General features: G+C 40.8%; 1 protein-coding gene across 4 annotated transcripts in view; it reads right to left on the reverse strand.

Annotated features, from left to right (window-relative positions):
- Positions 1-15,785, reverse strand: part of FAM110B (family with sequence similarity 110 member B) — a 124,036-nt gene that overhangs the window by 61,370 nt on the left and 46,881 nt on the right. Inside the window, exon 1 of one of the 4 annotated variants that reach the window (XM_070392203.1) lies at positions 9,980-10,031. The exons of the other annotated variants lie outside the window; for them this stretch is intronic. The gene's annotated coding sequence lies outside the window, so the exon portion shown is untranslated. Of the gene's footprint in view, positions 1-9,979; positions 10,032-15,785 lie in introns of those variants that run through there. 4 annotated transcript variants of the gene reach the window in all.

A 15,785-nucleotide genomic window follows, 5' to 3' on the forward strand; every position in this document is an offset into this window, starting at 1 on the left:
TTTTTCCTGGTCACATTGAAAAGCTTACATGACCACATTGTGTATGTTGAAATTTATCTCTTAAGGAAATGATCTGTGTACTTCTTGCTCGTATGCCCCTTGACCTCCTTGAGTTTTCACAAGCCTTTCCATATCATATTTACAGCATATATTTTCAATAACAGAAAAGTTTGCCCACTGCACAATTTAATGGTAAAATTAGTTCTAGGAGCCAATCCTGTGAGAGGCCGTTGGAAGCATGGGTGAAGAGCATACATTCTAACAGCCATACCACCTGTGTTTACATTCTGGATCAGCTACTTCCTACTTGCCTGACTTGGGACTAGTGACTGGATGTCTCCGGGTCTCAGAGGCAATAATCAGAGACACCTTGCAGGACTGACAATGAGCTATTAGGATTCGGACAGGGCCTGGCACAGAGTGGGTTCTAAATTAAGCTATTATTAATAGCAGCAATCTTTTCACCACATCATATTGTCTACCTTCTTTCCCAGTAACACCCAACTCAAAACAAGAAGTGTCTAAACACTTCTCTATTGTACAGTTTTGTCAGATACACCATTTACAAGTGATTCATAGTGACAAGCTGGTGGCAGGCTTGATGAATCATACAGAGCTGTTATGGGGATTCACTGTGGTAACCAAAATTATTTCCCCCAACTTCTTTTTGGCTATGTAACACTCTCTAATTTCACTTAATTCTATATGAACCAATCTTAACAGGAATTTTCAGGAAATTAAGGGCTTACAATTACATTTCATTAATGACTTGCAATATAGATTAAATGATATTATACATTTGAAAAGTGTTTTCTATGAAATATAAATCAAGGAAAGTTTGTAATGAGGTGTTTGATGAAATTTAAAACAACAAATTTATGTGAAAAGGAGAGAGAAGTTAGCCAGAAAAATGCAACTTCTGTTCCTGCAGCCTATATATTTATTGGTTCTCCCTTTCTTATAAATATGTTCTATAAATTTAATAGTCCTGGGGTGATATTAATCAAATCTGTTAATATGTTAAACTTATTTCCTGGTCCTGGCTCGGTGACTCAATAGATTGGAGGGTCATCCCATATACCAAAAGGCTGAGGGTTCAATCCCCGGTCTGGGCATGTACAGGAGGCAGCCAATTGATGTTTCTCTCACACATTGATATCTTTCTCTCACTCTAAAAGTCAATAAAAACACAGGGTGTCCCCCCCCCCAAAATGTATACAGACTTTAATAGCTGTAGCTCAATTTTGAAAATGAAATGTATTTTCATAAACATTGCTTTTATAATTATTCTAAGTGGGTGATGATTACAATTTTTTAAAATTTATTTTCCATAATTCCCAGAAATTGGTATGTTCTACCAGTCAAGCGCCAATCCAGTGATGATATGGCAACTTCTCATTTTTCTAGACCTGCTTTGCTTTGATTTTTACTTGAAAACCTTTACAAAATGCTAACATCCTCAACAACCATTATGACCTGCTCTAAGAAACCAAATATTCCCAGGGATTAATTAGTAGCCATGGAAAAGGAAGGCTAACTCAGAGGCATTTTTCAATCTTTGTATACCATGGACTGTTTGGGAAATAAGCCAGAGAAAGGAATGGTATGGCTCATAAACTTTAAGGGGAAGACAGCAAAGAAACTCACGGTCCATAAATTCAAGAGTGAAAAATGGTGTACAAATGTAGACACAAACACAGACTTGCAAAACAAGATGGAGACACGCCTCTAAAGAAACTGCTGCGTGTGCCACCTCGAAGCATCGTCCACGTGAACTATCAAAGCGCAATCACCATTAGCAGGAGCTCCAACTCCAAGAGGAGTTGGCTTCCGTGATTTGGCCTAAGGCACAGCTCCCTGGAGGCTGCCAGGATACAGACTAGTAACACTTCTAGGCATTTATTTAGGAAACAGCCAACAGCCCTGCCTTCCTCTTCATTTAACAGACTGCGAGCTCAAAAAAAGGGCACTGTTTTAAAAAGCTGTTTCATTTGTCTCATGCCTGTTTTGTATAAGACATTAAGCAGACGCATCCTAGGAAAAGGAGGTAACTGTCCTTTCTTAGGTCTTATCTTTCGGTGCATTTAGGACAAATATTCATCTGGAACTGAGTATTAGCTTATTGGTAAATTTTCTTACTACCATTCGACTAGGTGAGCCTATATATTTTTTAACCTCGGGAATAGCACTTTTATCTTTGAACTTCAATCAACTCTTCCTTGAATCTGAAAAAGCATTCATGTACTCCATAGTTCTAGGCACCTACTATGTGCCAGGACGGTGCTGGACATTGGGGATACTGAAGGCAGTGAGACAATATTCTGATTCCCACTGGACCGTCCGTTCTCATTAGGAAGATAAACATACGTGACTCTTTAACAGCTGAATGGTTCTGGTGGGGAAACTGCGGGACGTACAGGCTGCTGTGAAAGCACGTAAGTGGGCACAGAGAGTGGGGACTGCAACTAAAGGAGGCTTCTGTCTGGAGTGTGCGTGAAAGGCAAAGTCCTGGAGGGCCCAGGACCCAAGGACACAGGGCGGAGTGCGGACAGCTGGGAACAGCTCCCACAAGAGGAGGAAAAGCGTTAGGTCAAAGCCCTCTGGAAATCTGTTGGCTGATTGATTCCCCCAAGTTCTTTCTAGGAATAGGTTCCCATTATCTCCCAAGTCAAAACCCTTGCTCACCTTTCACTGCACAAAGAATAAAAGCGTGTACATTTCACATTTGCTACACTGGGCAAGTAGGAGCAGACGGTCGCCAGAGAAATGGTTGACCTCACTGGAGGTCATTTGTTTCTTCAAAGTCTGTTTGGATTCTCTAACCTGGGAGAATGAGGAGAGGAGGGCCTGTGTGTTGAGAAGTTCCAACAGAACGTTCAGCTTTCTCCCCTGGACAGTGAAATGATTTGTGGCTCCCACACAACTTTAGACTGGTCAGAACATTCTGACCAGAAGTGTCTCAATTTCAGTTGTTTGTGAAACGCCATCTCGCTGGAAGGGGCCCAGGGCAGTGGTTTCTGCTCTGAGGAACAGGGACCTGGGCGTGGGGAGGCCCGATCACAAGCTGACATTTCTCCCATTTGCTGCGGTGCCCCCAGCTCAGGTCTAGGCCCCAGCGCTGCCAGGAGTAGGGGAAGGGGCCAGCAGTCCTGGGTGGTCCCCGTAACGAGTGGTGGGCCAGTGAGTGATGGAATAGACAGCTTGTATGTAGCATTTCCATGGTGGCATTTTAGGCCACCAACACGAACTCACTGCTGGTGGAACTGGGCAGATGTGGTAGCAAGCGGCTCCCCTAAGCCCACGCAAGGGGCTCTAGCACACCGCCCACCCCCATCACAAGGAAAAGGAACGAATGCCCAAGCTGTGGAAGTCTCCTGTGGCTACCAGGAGCTATAGGACAACTGCTGGGCAAGCAAATGGGTAACCGGTGCCCCTTCCTTCTCTGTTCAGAACACCCACACATCAGCTTTTTTAAAGAATGTGGCATCTGGGGTACTCAATGCAGTTGTAACGTGGCTGGGCTGGGGAAAAATGAATCAGGCTGCTGGAAATTACTCCAGCGGCTCCAAACGCATGCGTGGCCCTTGGCTCCTCTCCCTTTTCAGATTCTTAGCATCCGACCTGTTTACCATGAAGTGACCCCCTGCCTGAATAGGGCCTGAGGGGTTCCTTTGTATGTCAGTGTGGGATGCCTTGTGCAGTCAGCTCTGGGGGCCCCCTGCAAAGCCTCCCGCTGAGAAAGATGCTTATGTTTGGACAAGCGTCTTACCAGGCTGCATACATATGCAGACATATGTGTGAATCCTCTCTGTGGGGTGCAGTTTATAATCTTGTAGTGTCTCCTCAAAGCCTTTTTTCCCCTCTAGCGATTCCTATTTTATAATACTGGTGAAGGGCAATGGAAGGGTAGGAAACAAGGAGACAGCTAAGGAGTTTTGAATTCGAGGGGAGTCTTGCTTCCCATGGCTAGCTGTTGCTACCAAAGTAAGAACAGACGCTCCGGCCGCCTTGGCTATCTAACCACTTCACACACGTATCCATGTGCAGGCTGACGATCCAGCACAGCTCACACACCTGGTGGGGGGGCTTCCCAGAACCCACCCAGCCTTGCACAGCTGGACAGCATGCCACTGGTTCTTGACCACAGTGCTTGGCTGGTTGTCTCCCGAGGCCCCTTCTCCCCATGTCCTTGGGCACCTTCCCGCTGTGTCCTCTATAATCAACCCATGAGGCCGTCAGTGAGCTCAGCCTCTCTTGCCAAGGATGTAACTGGTCTCTTAGATCTAGAAGAAGCAGGAAGTCACATGATAGAAGAAGAGAAAAAAGACTTTCTCAGGTATGGCACTAACCCTAAAAAAGATGTATACAAATAAAATTTACACCTGCTATGTTTCATACCTTTCATGCCTCCTACAAGCAGCACCCCTACCCCAGAGGGCAAAAGTACCGTGTGCCTGTAAAGGTTGCAGGCCACATAGGTCTGCCCAGTCCCAGGCCTCCTCACGTCCTAAAACTACCCAGGCAACCCCTGTCCTCCTTAAAAACATGACCCCTGCTCATACTGAGCTGGTTTTTTATAAGAAGAACACGCACTCTCCCGCCTGCTAAAGCAATGGTAACCGCTAGTTCTACAATTAAGAAGAACCCACAGAAGGCTTCTGTGCAGGTGGACACGATGGAGAAGACAGCTGGAATGTGGCAGTCCTGCAAAACAGGCATCTTCCCCACAAAGCTGAGAAAACTAAACCCTTAGGGTATCACAAGAAAGTTTTAAAATTTGTACGCAAAAAACACTCACATTAAGAAGTCTTCAGTATGATGGTTATAGGCTGCATTTCAGGGTTCTAGTTCACAAACACATTCTTCTCAGGAAAGCATCTTTTTTATTCACCTGCCTTCTAGAGCAGCTCATTTTTATCTAAGTGACTGTTTCTTAATTACAAAGTCAAACAATCAATTACAGGGAATCTTTTAAATCTCTCACTGCACACAAATGTAAGCATTGCATAATAAAATGACTTTTACATTCTCTAGAAATAAAAACTCCCACCTCCCTTTCATTTATTTACATTTATACGGATCTATAGGTCAAACATGGGTTCATTCGTGAGCTGATGAGGTAGGACGCACATGGACATTTCATACAAGTGCAAGTACCTATTGGTATCAGAACACACATGTCCAAATGAACGGGCATTCTGGCAGATAAAAATTAATATTGCTGCTCTGGCCAGTGTGGCTCAGTGGATTGGGGCATTGTCCCATATATGGGGAAGTCTCGGGTTTGATTCCCAGTCAGGGCACATGCGGGTTCAATCTCCAGTGGGGGCGAGTATGCAAGGCAACCAATCGATGTTTCTCTCATACATCAATGTTCCTCTCTCTTTCCCTTCCCCTCTCTCTACAATCAGTAAAACATATTCTTCCGGTGAGGATTAAAAAAAGAATGCTGCTAACAAAAGCCATCTTTAACAATGTTTGTTTCTACAAACCAAAAGTTACTTACCCCTTGGGCAGAGTAATTGTTATTATTAAATAAATTTATCTATAATAATTAGATATGATAACCTAATAATAATTAGGTGTAATAATAATTAGATGTAACGATTAATAAGACCTATGAATTAGGTTGCAGAAGTAGTTCTGAGCTTATTAGCTTCCCTTCTGTTCTCAAATCATACCATGTTTTTTCAGACACTGACAGGAATCTTCTAGGATGTGAGCCTGTTTACCTCATCAATAATCTCTGTACTATTGAAAGAACCCGGGATGAGACCCTCTCTCTACTGACCCTAGGACCATTCCTATAAAACTTTAAATGACAATAAGTGGACGAATGTCCTAAAATTCAGCTTTGTCTCCCAAAGCGGAACGTCTTCAGATTTCAGTTAAGTAAATTTTCCTATAATTTTAATGGTTCTGTTTCTCATCAGCACTAGTTCTTGAGTGCATCTCTACACTGTTGTCCAACATCAAGGCATATACTCTCCCATGAGTAATGCATGCTGCTATTTTAAGCGAAAGCTTCATGGAAGAACTACAAGTATGCATGGCATGAACGTTCATCACTGTGTTTCAACGTTACAAACTCTGAAAGATTAGACTTTTATCTAAACAAATATGCAACTACAAGAACGTAATTTGTTATGAAATTCATCTTGGGCCTTTCTGACGCTTTCAATGTCTTGAAAATAGGTCAGACAGAAACTTCCAAGGTTATATCCTGAATGATAGCCCTTGGAAGAAATTATGTTGCTAGAACAATACTTCTCATCTTCTACCCCATTATATTTTATCCTAATCTAGCTACTTTCCAGCTGCAAACTTTGGGTACATTACTTAACTTCTCTTCGCTTGAATTTTCTCATCTGTAACAGGAGAATGAAGAAATGATTTACTATATAAAGCAAGCATTTAGGGAGTGCCCAGCATTTTGCAGACATTATCTAAGTTCTTCCTGCTTGGCTGATGACAAAATTAAAACATCCCGGCCAAATGATACTCATGCTATTAGAAAAACGATCCCCTTTTCTGACCTTTTTCTGACCCAGAAAGAGAAATATATAGTATAAACACAACCATCATGCCCTGAGCACAATCCAGATGGGACATGTTATACTGGTAAGAGTTTGTTAATAACATCCAGAATTTCTGAGACTTAAATAAGCACAACTTTCTTGCTGGGGCAATTTGCAAAACGTTCTTGAAAATTTTACACATGTGTATGCCTTTAACCCTGGCCATTCGCTTTGGGAAAATATCCTAAGGAACTAGTTGGGATCACGTACAAATATTAATTCCGAATATTAGAGGATATACACAAAAAATATAGAAGCAAGGTATTTATCACAGCATACTTGCTAGAGCAAAAACAGAAAATGAAAAACTTTTTCAACAATAGCCAACATGATGACATAAATGATGCTGTATACATAAAAAGTAATGTTACGTTATGCAGTTCTTCAAAAGTGATATGTATTATGAAATAATATTTATTAAATGGAAATGTAGCTGACATATTAAGTGAAAGTCATAAATCAATGTATGATTCCATTGCTGTTAAAATGATCTCTCTGTGTACATATACAGACATCTCTGTGTATACATATGGAGAAAATATCTAGGGGCAAGGCCACAATGTGAATAGTTCTTGTCTCTGCATGGTTGACTTGTCTGAGTTGTTTAATTTTTCTCCTAACATTGAACATAAGTTGCTTATTAAAACTCTGTACTTTCCCCACCCATGGGAAAAACTACGGGTGGTAAGTTTTTCATGAGTAGCCCCTCTAAAGTCTCCGGCTTGGAGGTTCAGGCTGCCTGACATGCCCTCGTCATCGTATCTGTCCTACAGCCCGTCTACATGGTACAGCTTAGCTTTGTAACTTGCTAGTAAGTGCACCATCAGCTAACGGGACACTGATGTGGGCTCATAGGCCTCGGCCATAAATCAAACCATTAGGGTGGGAACCGAAAGTTCAGCCTGGATTATCAGTCAATTTGCTGATTATTATTAAACATTAGAGCAAGCCTCTGTTGGCACTGGTGCAAGTCTGCACCGCTAAGTACGGCTTAGATATTCTTTCCCATAGTTATTTGGATAATTTTCTCCTTTTATCTAAAGGCATTCTTGCACACGTGGAAGATATGGCCAGGTTCGAATGTCTGGAAAGAAGCCAGGAAGTTTAAGTGATGGAGAAAATGGAAAATAATTTCTTTGGATATGAAGTTAGAAACATTAGCATGATTCAAAATTGACTGGAACCTTGGCAAGTTTCTGAAGCATTATGGATTGTTCCTACTATAGTGGGAATCGAGTTGAAAGAAAGTAAAGCCATCACCTTTCACTGTGTCTGCCTATATGAGCTCTATTTTTACTTTCACAGTTTAAAAAACCTCTAATGGTAGCTTCGCATCACTAATAGATAATGGTTTGATGGTGTTGTCAGAAAGATATTTCCATTTATATGTGTAGATTGTAAAGGTAATTTTATTATATATCTAGGGATGAAATTTTAAGTTCCACAATATAAATTAATATGCAAATGAGTTGTTTACAGAAATTTGCCTTGAAGCAAATTGAGCTCAAGTCCACCTATACAGTTGAGTGTAAAGCCAAGATTTTTTTTTCTTACTGAAAATAATCACATACACACACCTTTTCTCTTTTGACTGCTGGTTTTCATAAATGGTGACTGCTGCTCTGTACTGGATTCCCTGTTTCTATTTTCATGTAGAGAGAGAGAGAGAGGAGATCCTTTTCCCTGTTTTCTTTTACAACAAAGAAATATTTTTTCATTATGTAACCCCATTTAAGGCAGGGACGACAATTATGGGACCTCTTTTTGTTTAACGAGTGTTATCCTCCTGGAAACATTTACCACTCAGTGACTTTAACAGAAAAAAGATTGTGTCCTTCAAGAACGAGAAAGAAGCTATTTGAAGGGAAAGAATCCTTTGTAAATCTGAATAGTTTCTAAATAAAGAAGAAAATCTGTGTCACTTATTTAAGGTAGTTTCTTGGCTTAACAATTTATGCTTTATGGACACATAAAGGAAAAAGCTATTCCTCCAAACGTGACTGGCCCAGTTTGTAAATCTGATGTTTGAAAGACATTTTTGCAGAGGTGGGTTCTCTCTATGTAGGGCACCTTTTCTAAGCACTAAGTATCAGAGTATGGGGGGGCGGGGGTGGGGGGAATAAGCTCATGGCAAAGATCAGCTTCATTACATACTACTTTTATCGTGGGTATGTTATTAGCCTTGAAAGTGGAAGTGATCTGAAGGACAGGAGTTCACCTTAAAGGAAATTTTCTTGGGTTTCTCTTTTACTTTATTTTCAAAGTCAGATTACAAAGGAATTTAAATTTCAAGTGTTCGATTACATTCCTCCTGAACGACTGCTCCTAACTTTGCCAAGTCAATGCTCCCATTCAGGGAGAAGCTATTTTAATTCCACTGCAGGCAGGTCCTCTGATGAAGAGGAGAGCTGAAATTCCTCTTACATGGAATGGCACATGATGAATGCTTTTTATCATAGAGTCTGAGTCAAGCTTACAGAAGCGGTTTGTGCACTAGATTATACTATAGGAGGCTTTTAAATTAATATTGCAGGAATGTTCTCTAATGGGAATAAATAGCATAAGGTACCTGACAGGTTAGTGGCAAAGGGCTACAGGAGTCCAGAGGGCAGCAAGAGAAACTGCCCACCTGATTTCTTGGTGGCATTTGCCCATTTTATAGACTAAAGAAGGTTTTATAGTTTCAATCATCTTCCAACCAAGGGTAAACACCATTTTCACATTTGTTTTTGTTCTTGTTTAAGAACAACAACACAATTTGAATAGGGGATATGAGTCAGTGTCAGGCTTTCCAAAGATAGTACCTGGTGTTCCCTTATTCTGAGGATGGGGTGGGGTGGTGGAGGAGGAGGAGTATTAGTTAATTTTATTTTGTCTACAATGGGCACAGCTCATTCACACATAGGAGTGGATCCTGGCTTCTCTGGGTGAAGTAAGTAGAAAATCATACAGGCCTTGCTCTCCACTGGTAGTGACGGGTGGTCAAGTTGATGAGAATTAACCCTCCAACTCCCTGAGATGCTCCAGGTGAGAGAGCCGGGGCCTGACATAGATGGGCACAAGCCTCCTGCCTCAAAGGGACAGGCCAAGGGAGGAAGGACAGCGAAGGGAAATTTTTCTTGATGTGTAATTACTACTTTTCTAAAAATTTCCTTATTTTCAGCAATGGATAGAATTTTTCTATGTCTCTTTTTCTCTTTTTACAAAATAGCTTAATTTCTGTTCTCCCCAAATATGCTGTAGGTTGTGTTACCATTTGAGAGAATGTATTTTGCAGGGGAAACAAAAACTCCACTGGCGGCCAAGAAAAAGCAATCCTAAAGCATTTCTATTAAACATTGGTTGGTCTCTGTTGTGTGAAATTAACCGGAATTTCAGTTAACTTATCCTTTTTGACTTACTAGTTTGGGGCTGCTCTTAGTTTGTGCTCAATCATGCCTTCATACATACTTCTTTTCAGCATTATTTCTGGACCTAAATTGCGGTGAAATGACATTTTTCTTTTCAGCATTATTCCTGGACCTAAATTGCGGTGAAATGACATAGTTCTTTTCAGCATTACTCCTGGACCTAAATTGGAGTGAAATGACATGAATTACATCAAACTTTTAAAATCTGAACGTACTGAAGTCACCCAAATGCAAGACACATTTCACTTGCAAAATTCCACGTCAGAGACGTGTATTAGCGATGTTTCACGCTCCGTGGAAATGCGAGCCACTGCGGGGAACCTGGAGGGTGGCTCCTCTGTGTTCCCAGTGGGAAGGGAGTGTCCCCCACCCAGACAAGGATGGAGGCTCTTTCATGAAGGCAATGAAATTCCAACACAGTGGTGTGAATAAGAATAAGCAGATCAGCGAAGCAGAAGAGAGAGTTCACAAATACATAACTAATTTTTGACAAAGGGACTCAGACAATTCAATGGAGAATGAAAAGTATTTTCAACAAATAATGATGGGACAATTGGATATCCATTTGAAAAAACAGTAAACCGTGACCACTATTTCACACCAAATATATCAACCTGAGGCAGGTCATAGACCTAAACGGTAAAACCTTAAACTACAAAGCTAGAAAACCACAAAGGAGCATTTTTGCAATCTTGCAGTAGGTATAAATTTCCTAGAATCAGAAAAAAAGACTAACCGTAAAGGAAAAAAATGGCAAACTGTCCTCTAAAAATATTTAAAACTTCTGCTCAGCAAATGACACTGTTAAGACTCAACGAAAGAAACTATATCCAATACATACATACATCTGGGAAAAGGACTTTTAGCCAGAAAAATAAAGAACTAGAAATCAATATAAAAAAGATGAACAATCTATTCTAAAAAGGGCAAAAACGTGGACACTTTGCAAAAGAAGATATACAAAAGACCTATAAGCATAGAAAAGGCACTTAATGTCATTAGTCATGAGGAAATACTAATTAAAACCACAAGACAACACTATTTCATAGTCACTCACATCACTAAAAATAAAAAGACAATACCAAATGTTGGCAAGGCTGTAGAACAACTGGAATTCTCACACACCAGTAATGGGAAAGTCTGAAGTCAGTCAAACATTTACCCATGACCCAGCAATTCCACCCAAGGTAAAGGAAAACCTATGTCCCCCCAAAGACTTGTTCAACAATGTTTATAGCGACTTTATTCCAACTGCCCACCTGGAAACAAGCCAAACATCCATTCACAGAAGAACAGATAAACAAACTGAGGTGTAGGCACACATGGGCTACTTACTATTCAGCAATAGGAAGGAGCTACTGGCTACTGAGACTAAGGATGAATCTCAACGACATGATACTAAATGAAAGGGAAAAGCATGAAGCATATTTACTACTGTACAGTCCACTGAGGTAAAGTTAAAAACAGACAAAACTGCTTTATGGTGGTAAAAATCAGAACAATGATTTCTTCTAAGGTGTAAAAGGGGGGAGTGGCGAGAAAGTGGCAAAAGAGAATTTGCTGGAGTGAGGGAATGCTTTATATCCTTAAGAGGTGGTTATGTGAGTGCACATAAAGGGTGCCCCAAAAATGTATGCACTCTTTGAATAATTATAAAGGCAGTGTTTATATTTCAACTGTGTTTTCCAACTTCCAGTAGCATTTTAGGATGAATTTCCTTGGTTCAAAGCTTAATCTGGTTGAAAAGAAAGAAACACCAATTGAGTTATCAGCTGTTAAAGAGTGTATACATGTTTTTTGGGACACCCTGTATTTGGTAGAACTTATTAAAGTGTATGCAAAAGATCTGCAAATTTTACCTAAAAACACCACCCCATATTATATAAAAAAATAATATTATAAATATAGTCTTACTATAAGTCTTTAAAATGATTTTATTACTAAGTTGATATCCTAATATAATTATTTTTATTTTAAATTCTTCTAAACCTTTCGAGCTCTTATATGTAGTATGTTATGTACATAGAAAGAAAAAATGATGATGTAATTCTACATGAATTTACAGAAGTTATAGTTTACTTATTTGAAAATTGGATTGTGTGCCTTTTTATTCAGAATATTTTATCAGGAACTAAGAATATTTTTTCTATTTGTAAGTCCTTGGAAAGCTTATTTCAAACAGTTAACCATTGGTAACACCTACTTAAAGCACCTTTTCTTTAGTTATTTTTGTCTCTTTAGCTTTCACCTAACCTATTTTTTTTATTTGTCTCATGTTTATAATAAAGCAGTTTTCTGGAAGAAATAAATACATATTTTATTTAAACATACTACACAAATTGCCATTGTTTTCTGAGTGGCTTCTATATCACTCTTAAAAACAAACACACAAATACCATATGATTTCAATATTTGTAGAGTTTAAAGAACAAAATAAATGAACAAACAAAACAGAAACAGACCCATAGATACAGAACAAAGGAATGGTTGCCAGAGGGGAGGGGGCTTGTGGGCAGGGTGAGAAAGGTGAAGGGATTAAGAAGTACAAATTGGTAGTTACAAAACAGTCATGGGGCTGTAAAGTACAGCACAGGGAATATAATGAATAATCTACAATAATAAAAGCGTGATATGCTAATTAGACTGGATGTCCTTCCGGATGACCTTCCAGATGAAGCTGGGGCTGCAAGGGAAGCCCCGATCCCGGGTGCCTGGTGCTGGAGGGAAGCCGGTGCAGGCAGCCGGGGGAAGGAAGGCCTACTCTTGCATGAATTTCGTGCATTGGGCTTCTAGTATTGTAATACGTACGTATGGTGCCAGGTGGGTACGAGACTTATTGGGGGAATCACTTCATTAATTACATAAATGTCTAACCACTATGCTGAACACTCAAAACCAATGTAAAATACGATTGAAAGTCCATTTTAGTTGAAAAAAGCTTTTTTCAAAAAAATTTTAAAAACCCAAACATATTAAAAACCCAAACCAATTAAAAAACCCAGATGCTAATGAGCATATTGAATTAAAAAGGCATTACGATTGGTCTGGGGGTTGAATATCTGTTTTATTCCTTATTAGTTCATATGAATTTAGATTAAATTACTTAATTTCATCAAGACTCAGTTTCTTAAATGAAATACTTGTATGAACAGCTATTTCATAGCCTCAAAATGGGAAGCAGGTGGGAGCTGCCCCCCTGCAGCTAATCAGGAGGGTCTGACTGTACACAGCCACATACAGACGGTTCTAGAACATATCAGTGATCAAATTCCTGTCCCCATGCGGCAAACTGTTCTCATTGACACCACCTAGGACAGCGGTTCTCAACCTGTGGGTTGCGACCCCTTTGGGGGTTGAAGGACCCTTTCACAGGGGTCGCCTAACTACATCCTGCATATCAGATATTTACATTACGATTCATAACAGTAGCAAAATTACAGTTATGAAGTAGCAACGAAAATAATTTTATGGTTGGGAGTCACCACAACATGAGGAACTGTATTAAAGGGTCGCAGCATTAGGAAGGTTGAGAACCACTGACCTAGGACAACTCAAAACAAAACAGTCTAAGAATGAGGTCAGTCTTTCGCTCAGCTATGGCCTAGAACCACTAACCTTTTTTTAAAAAATATATTTTATTGAATTTTTTTAGAGAGGAAGGGAGAGGGATAGAAAGTTAGAAACATCGATGAGAGAGAAACATTGATCAGCTGCCTCCTGCGCACCCGCTACTGGGGATGTGCCTGCAACCAAGGTACATGCCCTTGATCGGAATCGAACCTGGGACCCTTGAGTCCGCAGGCTGACGCTCTATCCACTGAGCCAAACTGGTTAGGGCTAGAACCACTAACCTTTACCGAATACTTTCCATGTGCCTGGTCCCACACTAAAACACATTCATCATTTAATCCTCGCAGCTTCCCATGATGCAGATACTATTATCACCACTTTACAGTGGAGGGAATGGACCGAGAGGTCATACCCTCCTGGAGGCACCAGCCAGTGAGTGGAGGAATCAGGGGCACACCTGCAGTCAACCCCAACATGCCTTGGAACCATGGAGCCGCACTACTGTTACTGAGCTTCAGAGCCTTCCCTGGGCATTTAACGGGTGATTGAGGAGGGAGTGGGAGGGTCAGAAATGGGGAACTCTCCATATAAAACAGTGTGTTTTGGAGAATTTGGGTCCTCAAGCTCGATTCATGCAGTAGAAAAAATAAGAACAATTAAAAGGGCAGGGCCTCCAGCTTTACTGCTTACGAAAGTAAACTACAGTCTAATTTCCCAGTCTATAGGAAATTCGGAAGAGTAGACTTGTTGAAACTGTGTATTTAGCTGCCTGTGTGTGTGTGTGTGTGTGTGTGTGTGTGTCTCTCCAGCTCCTCTCAGGAACTCTACACTCAAGCCCAGCATTTCCTCAGCCACGCCAGCATCCTGCACTCTGGGACCCCACACCTGGCTGCCCAGGACTGTGAACCTGTGAGCTGCCCAGTGCTCTCCCCAAGGAGAGCAGCAACCAACCGCAGGGGCAGCAGAGCCCTCCAGGCAGCCCAAGACCAGCCTTTGAACCATGAAGCTGGTGTGTGTTCATGGCAATGAACTCAGTCCTCAGCCGTGGTGTGCCTGAGGCTATAAATCAAGCAGTAATTAGATTTTGCAGCATTTGACGCAACCCCTCTGCTGCCCTCATTTACCAGCTCTGGACAGGAAAGAAGGGCAGACCGCTCCCACTGAAAAGGTAGGCTTCTTCACGCTGAGCCCTGTGTTCTGCCTTAACCCCCAAAGCACAAGATAGCCAAGGAGAGAAGGTTCTCTCAGGGTCAAGGTGGCATGGCCACACCCTGCAATTACCCCGGGAATGGGGAGGAGAGATCGCTGGGACAGAGGGGACTCATCCTTGTCACATTGGGACACAGGTCACAAGCAAAGGCCTATGGAGATGAAAGAGCAGTTCAAATAAACTATACCGCGGTATGGAAATTTAACTAACCTATCAGAAAAGCATCGAAATATCACAAACGCGTGCACACACAGGAGTCTACGCAAACTAAGTTCTCATTTGATGTTAGTCAAAGTAAATTCAGCCTTCACTTTAGGCTGTAAACATGTCATCTTGGGGGATTTATTAGGGAGATCTTAGGAGACATATGAATTATGCCTCCACGAAGATTTTAGTTTTAAGTGTTAGCAAGGCCTATGAAAATGCAACCTAATACTTAGGTTTACATAGAAATGTCAGTCCCCCCGTTTCGAGTGACGTGAGGCTTTTCATTTTACATTCCTATACGTTATACTTCTTAAATTAAATAGATTGTGATAACCGGTAGAAATTGAAATGGTACTAAAAAGCTAAACAACATTTAAATTTTATTTATTAAAATAACCATTGCCTATTTTCTTGATGGAAGTGCCCTGACCACTTTCAAAAGCTAGAGATATGAATTATTCCAGTATTATTTTATGACTGAAAATTTTTAGTTTAACAAAAGTTATATATTTGTGACCAGAGGTTGACACTTTTTTTTGTAAAGGGCCAGAGTGGATATTTTAAGCTTTGCAGGCCAGAATCCCAACTCTGCTACTGCAGCGTGAAACGAGGCAGTCAACAAACACTTAAACAGATGAGCATGGCCATGTTCCAATAAAACTTTATTTATAAAAACTGATAGTGGGCTGGTTTTGGCCCGTGGGCCACCGTTTTCCAACTTCTGATGCAGACTAGACTTAGTGTTGAATCTTATCTTTAATATATACTGGAAACTGATACTTCAGAGCAAAAAAAACAAACCAATAAAAA

Source organism: Myotis yumanensis, unplaced genomic scaffold (assembly GCF_028538775.1).
Source record: "Myotis yumanensis isolate MYYU_CA2020_CCGP unplaced genomic scaffold, mMyoYum1.0.hap1 SCAF_15, whole genome shotgun sequence".
NCBI classification, from domain to species: Eukaryota; Metazoa; Chordata; class Mammalia; order Chiroptera; family Vespertilionidae; genus Myotis; species Myotis yumanensis.